The sequence below is a fragment of the Mustela lutreola genome, chromosome 3 (assembly GCF_030435805.1).
Source record: "Mustela lutreola isolate mMusLut2 chromosome 3, mMusLut2.pri, whole genome shotgun sequence".
Taxonomy (NCBI): Eukaryota; Metazoa; Chordata; class Mammalia; order Carnivora; family Mustelidae; genus Mustela; species Mustela lutreola.
In genome coordinates this window covers 6,456,103-6,464,265 of record NC_081292.1, presented here as the reverse complement: position 1 = coordinate 6,464,265, position 8,163 = coordinate 6,456,103, and positions in this window count along the sequence as shown.

The following is an 8,163-nucleotide window of genomic DNA, read 5'->3' as shown; positions in this document are numbered from 1 at the left end:
AAAGTTGAGAAAATTCAAGACACTGTGAACTATGACTTCAGCACTTTATCTTACAGAACTCAAGGTCACGGCAGGTTATATGGAATAAAGTATCATGACGTGAGCTATGCTGACAACAGTCAGTTGGATGCCAGCCCAAACACATGTACATGTTATTGGTTTTTTTTTCAATTATTATAGAAGCAGACTACCACTACAACCCTAATCTCTGGCCTCACTTTATTCTTGCAATAAAAACTTATAAAATGTAATCAAACCACTGTTTAGACATTAACTTCTCATTAATGGTGAAAATATATTTTTTAAGCAATATCTAAAGATTAATTTAATATGCAAATGGCACCTATTTCCTATTTCTTCTATAAAAGAGAAGAGGAAAACAGTGTCAAGAGATGAAGGCAAACAAGGTTTTCCTAAGGCCGTGAACTTCCCCCACTGCTGGAAGTTCTGACAGCAGGTACTGGGGAGACCCAGAGATGCAAAGCAGAGCAGCGACCTTTCCTCCCAGCATTTGACATTTAACTCCAACTTCTGACCTTTGTATAATGTTACAGTGCGAGCTGATGTCATCTACCCTTGTGGGTGTTTATTTTGTACCTATTTCTTGCAGAAGAGAAAACTACCATTCCTGGTTCAGTGTGTCTGTTTCCCACCTGATGAGGAAGCAGTTGCCTCATCATGACCACAGAGGGCTGAAGCGCTGGGAGCAGTAGAAGGACCAGTGTTTTTGCAGAGCAGCAGACATTGGCTTCTCCGTCTGCTTGAATTATTGATAGCAGATTCACCATGTGGCCAGCGGTGCCTGAAGCTATTATGGTTCTTGACAAGAGTCACCAGAGAACCTGTGTTTCCAGAGCTAGGTACCCGGCTTATCGGAGGTAACCACTGCCTTGCTTGAAACTCTTAGAATTCAGTGGGGAGGGTTCCAGGTCTGAGAAACCCTCCCGAGATGTGTGCTGTTGTGGTCGGCACCCGTGGGGCTCTCGTACACTGGGCCCTCTCCATGTTCCTGATAAATTTGTTGCTTCATAAATCCCTGAGGCACATTGGACGGATGTGACCTTGAATCTCAAATATCACTGATGAGTTTTGTGACTCCCCGGGGGTCCCTGGACCTGCCTGAAAAACAGAAATGACCTGAAAGTTATGGAGTCACCATTATATGTCTAGTGTTGTGGCTGTCTAGTGTTGGGGGAGGGCAGTAAATGCCAGGCCTCTCCTTCCTGTCTGTGTTCTAAACCAGCCAGAGAATAACAAAAGTGTCTAGATCAGGACTGGAGTGTGAAAATATCCCCTTACCATCAGTTGAGGGAGGCTACAGGACTTAGCTGACAGAGCCAGACAGTTAGGCTTCTAACCCAGATCCTGGGAATGAGCCAGGCACACTCCCTGGTCACCAGACTCCTGGATTGGGCTGCATTCCCTCAGACTCTCTTGCCAAGTTTTCTGCAGGTCCAAGAGGCTTCGAGGCCTCCAGCTATCTGTTGGCAGCCAGCTCCCAAGGAGAGGAGAAAACACACAAGTCAGACAGGCTCCAGGTTCTCTTCGTGCATGCCAATTATATGTCTCTAGACCTCCCCAGAAGAGCAGTGAAGGACACATGGGGAAGAGAACTCAGTGGTGTGATCTCCGAGGGCCTGTCCGCACTCACAGGGAAGTGTCAGGTGTGGAAGGAGGTGTCCCCTCTACCCACAGACATCCAGCACTGTGATGTTTGTTTCATGTCTGTTACTTCAAAGGACTATGGAGAGGGTTGAAAACAATGATGGCCAAATGGAGTTACCATTATAAGATGGCATTGAGTCTTTATTATCTAGAAAGCCCTATACACTAGGCCTTTGGAGAATAGACAAGTGGGAAACTAAATCCAAACAGATTTGTATCAAGATATTTCATTGACATGGTGGTCTTCACTAAGAGGATAGTCACTGAAATCAAATGTCAAAGGTTTAGGTTTTACATCTACTAATTATAAGCTGTGTGACTTTGGGCAAATTGCTAACCTGTCTGTGTCTCAGACAGTAGTAAATTATTAGAAGTGTTATAAGAATAAGTTACTATAAGCTGAACCCCTATCAGTCATACAGAAAACACACTTGTGCTTACTAGCACACTAGTAAGCTAGTGATGGGGATTATTATTGAAACAGTATAGCACAGTAGAGCAGTAACCTTAATCAGGTTATAGCATGCTGATGCTCAGACCCCTTCAAATACTTCCTGGTGCCCCTAGAATAAAATCCTCAGTACAGTCCCAGCACAACTTAGCCCCTGCCTGCCTCTTCATCCTCAAGCCCTATACTCTTACCCTTGCTCAGTAGACTCCACAGACCCATGGCTCATGTGTGGACTTCTCAGCAGACCAAGCCTGCTCCAGCGCGAGGGCATTCCTTCCATGCATTCTTCCTGGATGGCTCTTTCTCCACCTCTCTTGCCCAGATCTTTCTTATCCTTTGGGCTTGCTCAGGAACAAGTGCTTGGAGAGACCCCTGCTCACCAGTGACTCTCTCTGAGAATCTTGTCATCTTTTCTTGCAGAATATATATATCATAATCAGTCACCTTGTTCATCAACTTTCTGTTTTTCCCTCGGCAGAATGGGAACACGAGGAAGACAAGGGCTGTGTCTGTCTTACTCACTTCTCTATGTCCAGTGGCTTTCAGAGGGTCTGGGTGCAGGAAAGATGCAGTAAAATAACATCACTTGACCTTTCGACTTAGGCAACCTGGATCAGAGCCCAAATCCTGCCATCAATAACCCCTGGAACCAGGAAGTAAATTAAATCCATATTGTCAAGACTCTGTCTCCCCAGGGGAGAAAATGAGGACTTCTGTATCTGTGTTCACAGCAACATTATTCACAGCAGCCAGGAGGTGGAAGCAGCCAGGTATTCACTGCCAGGTGGACAAGTATACACAATGTGGTCGGTCACTACAATGGAGTGCTATGCAGCCTGAAAAAGGGAGGGATTTCTGACACCTGCTAGCAGGGGGGATGAACCTTGACAACGTTATGTGAAGCAAGACAAGGGAGTCACAAAAAGCAAATGATGTACTGTAAAACGAGGCTCCTTACATGTATCTAGAGTCATCAAATTTGTTGAGATGAAAAGTAGAGTGGCGGTTGCCAGGCTCCGGAGGGAGGGCAAATGTGGTGTAATTGTTAAAAAGCTACAGAGTTTCAGTTTTGCAAGATGAAGAGGTTCTGTCAATGGAGTATGGTGATGGTCGCACGACAGAGTGCATGTACTTAGCACAGCTGAGCTGGGCTGAGCACTGAGAAATGGGGATGACACTACATTTTATTTATGTGGTTTTTTAATGAGAGTTAAAACACAGAAAAGTAAAAATAGAAAAAAAAATAGAAAAGAAGGAAAAAGCGCTTTGTCTTACTGGAAAAGAGAACTTGGATAATCCTCACGGGGGACTTTTGAGTCCAGGGAGGTCAATCTGCAAACTGTCCAAGCTTCGGAGTGACCGAGTGTGAGATCTCTGACCCTGGGTCTATTAAAACCGTTATTAAAAGCAATGTAGGGGCACCTGGGTGGCTCAGTGGGTTAAGCCGCTGCCTTTGGCTCAGGTCATGATCTTAGGGTCCTGGGATCGAGTCCTGCATCGGGCTCTCTGCTCAGCAGGGAGCCTGCTTCCTCCTCTCTCTGCCTGCCTCTCTGCCTACTTGTGACCTCTCTCTGTCAAATAAATAAATAAAATCTTAAAAAAAAATAAAAGCAATGTAGAAGAAACTTACAATGAAATACATGATAGTAAAAATAAACATAATGAACAAAAAAAAATGAGGGACTTTGATTTATAGATTCTCTATAGTACCTTTTTCCTCTGCCAACATGAAGCAAATCTCGTTTAGCTTATTTGACATTTCAGAAGCTCTTCACGCAGGAAACTAGAGAGGTCATTTGGCCTTGTTCCCTCACTGCTAAAAGCATTGAACCGCAGATTGGTTTTTGTTTTTGCTTTTTTTTTTTTTTTTTTTCCTTTTTTAAAGCATCAAGGAAGGGCGCCTGGGGGGCCCCGTCTGCTCTGTCTTCGGCTCAGGTCATAATCCCTTGGGCTTGGGAGGGAGTCCAGCATTGGACTCTCTGCTCAGCCTGAGTCGGCTTCTCTCTGTGTCCGTCTCCTCACTTGTGTTCTCTTCCTCTCTATTTCTCTACCTCAAATAAATAAATAAAATCTTAAAAAATATATAAATCTTCAGGGAAGAGAGTTGAACCCTTGATCTTATGACTTGCCATGTTCTCCAGTTCAATATAGGTTCTTTCTCTCACTTACATTTTGTTTTGTGTTGTAATGTGTGTTTCAGCAATAATATGTATAATGCAATTGTGGTGAAGTTGGCTGTACCTTTCATCCTGCGATCTTAAATTCCAATGTCTCATTTATTTATGGCAGCAGCTGTTAGCTGTCCGGTCCCCACCTCTCACCATTTCTTTACCCTGTGGCCTTTCTTCTGCAAGTATCTGGGATTCTTTAGCTGAGGCCTTGCCAGCCAGAGCATGATCCCTCCCTTCCCTCTATCCCCAGCCCCAAGCAGGGCAGAGGCAGCAGAATGGGGCATAGTAACTCCCCAGGGAACAAGCCACAACCCATGATGGGCAGAAGGGCTGGATATACACCCTGGCTTTCTTACCTTTGGGTAAGATGACTCAACTCACTGACCTTATTTTCTGTTTCTATGACTATCTGGGAGTAAACAGAGAATAACTGTCAAATTCCCACCAACACAAGGACCTACCTGATCCTCCTTCATCATATGACATCAGTGAGTTAATTACCTACAACAAACTACTTGAAAACCTAAAGTAATGCTCTTTTACTATGTTTCATAGGCCTGCAGGTCAGCGGAACAGCTCTGATTATTCGGACCTGTCTGGGATGATTTCTGCTTTCTTGTGTGATTGTGGTTGGCTGGGAGCTAGTGCTGTTTGCTCTGGCTTGAGGACTCAGTGCTACTCCCCATCTCTCACATGCCTTAGGCAGGCTGGTCCAGGCATATTGGTATCATGGTGACAAGAAAGCAGTTTTTAATTTCCTGTTTACTTCAATTTGCTGCCATCCTATTGGGCAAAATAAGTCATCTGCCAAGCCCAAAGTCAGTGTCAGCATAGGCACCGAGAGGTAGAAAACAGCAAACCCCCTACAATGCCAATCTACTACTGTCTTTATATAATTAGGTTCCTTCTCATTGCACTGGTACAAGTTGATTTTCACAATCATCTCCCAGCAAGGTTCCTTGAGTCATCTGTGGCTCTTGGAATGTCCACACTGAACACAGCAACCAGAGTGATTTTCTTAAATGGTAACTCAAATCATGGCACTGATCACATCTCTCCAAGGACTTCCCATCCCCGTTAGAGATGAAGCAAAGATCTCTCTCTTGGCTCACAGGGTCTTACCTGAGTAGCTTCCCTGGAACTTTTTTCTCATCTCAGTTCCTCCCTTTCCGCTGTCACCCACATGCAGGCACCATGGCCCAGTGCCCACCTCTGGAATATTCCCAAACCCTCCTTATTTAAGCCTCGTGCATTCTATTTGGAATCCTTTTTTCCCAGGAGCTCCTGATTTAGATCTCCACACAAAGGGTCACCGTATCATTGAAGATTTCTCTGACTATGCTATATAAAATATAAAAAACAACAACAACTACATGCTTCAATCCCAATAATCCCTTTTAAAATATAAATTTAATTAGCCATCATGAGTTTCAGATGTAGAGCACAATAATTCATCAGTTGTGCATACACACCCAGTGCTCATCACATCCTGTGCCTAATAATGCTTATCCTCAGCTTTTTTTTTTTTTCCCTCCACAGTTGACATACTCTGTGTTTATGTTTACTTTTGTTTGCTAGTTCACTCTCTAGAATGTAAGCTCCATGTGGCCAATACTCCATTTGTTTGCTGTTGTTTCCATCTGGCACAGTTAGGCCTTCAACAAATATTTGTTGAATAGATAAATAGGAGGATGAAGGAATGGGAGAAGATTACGAACAGCCTGACACACACTGGACATAAAATGAATGAACTCGTCTTGGTGTACTTCAGCTGAGGGGGGACAAAAAAAATCAAGAGAACTTTGGAAGTCGCCACACAAAGAATCAGGTCCGATTTACCAGAGCCAGGGGCCACAGATTAGAGTGTCATTTCCAGGAATGTAGTCCAGGTTCAGATTCCCTTTCTTGACTGCCTCTGCAGGGCAGACCATGGATTCCAGCTACTGTGCTATGGCATCCGAGGTGGGAGTCCTGGGGCAGATGCAAGCCATGGGCCCAGCAGGTCTGGGGCCCTACTTTCGGCTGATTGTTATGGCAGCCAGTTGTAAAGAGAGCTCTCAAACTAAAAATAATATGTTCTCTTGTGTTTAAGTGGCAGGGATTTTAGATCTCATCTTTTCTTTTGGAGCATGAATTAAAAAAGGAAACTTCAACAAATAAGGTCTGTATAGAAAACAGTAGGTCAAAACCTAAGGCCAAGAAATAATGCTTTAACTCTATCACACAGAGTTAGATGGTGCTCTGAGTCATGTAATGGAGAAAAACAAACAAACAAAACAAAACAAAACAAAAACAAATAATATATCCAACTACCTACTTAAAACCACTTCTAGGGGCGCCTGGGTGGCTCAGTGGGTTAAAGCCTCTGCCTTCAGCTCAAGTCATGATCCAGGGTCCTGGGATTGAGCCCCGCATCAGGCTCTCTGCTCAGTGGGGAGCCTGCTTCCTCCTCTCTCTCTGCCTTCTTCTCTGCCTATTTGTGATCTCTGTTAAATAAATAAATAAAATATTAAAAAAACCAAAGCCACTTCTATAGTGTGTTATATTGTGACAAAAAAAAAGCAAGTAAGATGATATGTTCCCCAAACACTATGGAATATCTATAAAACATGACTTTGGGATTACAAAGACCTAGACTCAAATCCCAACGCTACAACTCACTAGCTGTATGTTCTTAAACCATAGTCTAAACTTCCTGAGCTTATTTTCAGTTTTTCTTCCAGAAAAAAAAAAATGGAGGCATTAATAAGTATGTTAAGCTTTCTTCAATGATTAATTAAAAATAGATAAAAGTACTTAGTATAAAGCCTGGCATTAGAACTTGAATAATTGCATGAATAAATGAATGAATGAATGAATAAGCTCTACAGTTGAGTAGGGGAGACATGCAACTGATTATAATTCCACGTTCAAATGTGAGGAAGGTAGCTGCCCTGCTGTCCTGGAGAATAAAGTAGATTATTATAACTGGGGAATAAGGAAGGCATCAAAGAGGAGTGAATTTAGGATTTGGGATATGGTGAGTTTTTTTTTTTTTTTTAATAGATACCAGAGGACATCATCTGTGTTGAAGTGGAGAGGAGGAGAGGTTTCATAGGGAGAAAAGGCAAGTTTGGGTTTTTTAATCCAATTTGTCAATTCTTGATCAATTTACCCATTGAACTCTGGGTTAATACTGGTGACAACTGCACGTACTTTCATGAGCGTCATCAGTGTACACTCAATTTTCCAATCACATATCCAGAAGCCTTAGGCCTGATATGCTTGAGAATTCTCCCCTCCTTCCCTTCCCAACTCCTTCCCTCTTCCTGTCTTCCTTTCCTTTCCTTTTCTTCCCCTTCCTTCCTTCCTTCCTTCCTTCCTTCCTTCCTTCCTTCCTTCCTTCCATCATTTTAGAAAGGCTGTGTCTTCAGTGGGGTCAGAGATAGCAAATAAATGGATGTTTCTGCAATGAACCATAAGACCATTCTCACCAATGGGATACATAAAGACTATAAAGATCCTCATGTTGAGTCAGATAACATTTTACTAACAAATAGGTTGGAAAAAAACTTTTAGTTTTCAGAATTTTGGATTTCAAAATTGCAGTTGAGAGATAGCCTATATAGACCTTAAGAAAGGAGCCAGACCAGATGCAAACACCCTTGGCCATATCTGAAATAAACATGAAACCACTTATGACAAGAAGTCTGACGGAGGAAATGTTAGGCCTCTATCCCACCTACTGTGCAATAGATTCTTTGCTCCCTGCTTTAAATAAGCCACCAGAATTAGGAGGCCCTCTGGAGAAATCTGAGCTGTCACATACTAATTAACACAAATAGCAATCCTCATGTGACTGGATTGTGTCTGAAAAATCATCCTTGACAGCGCATA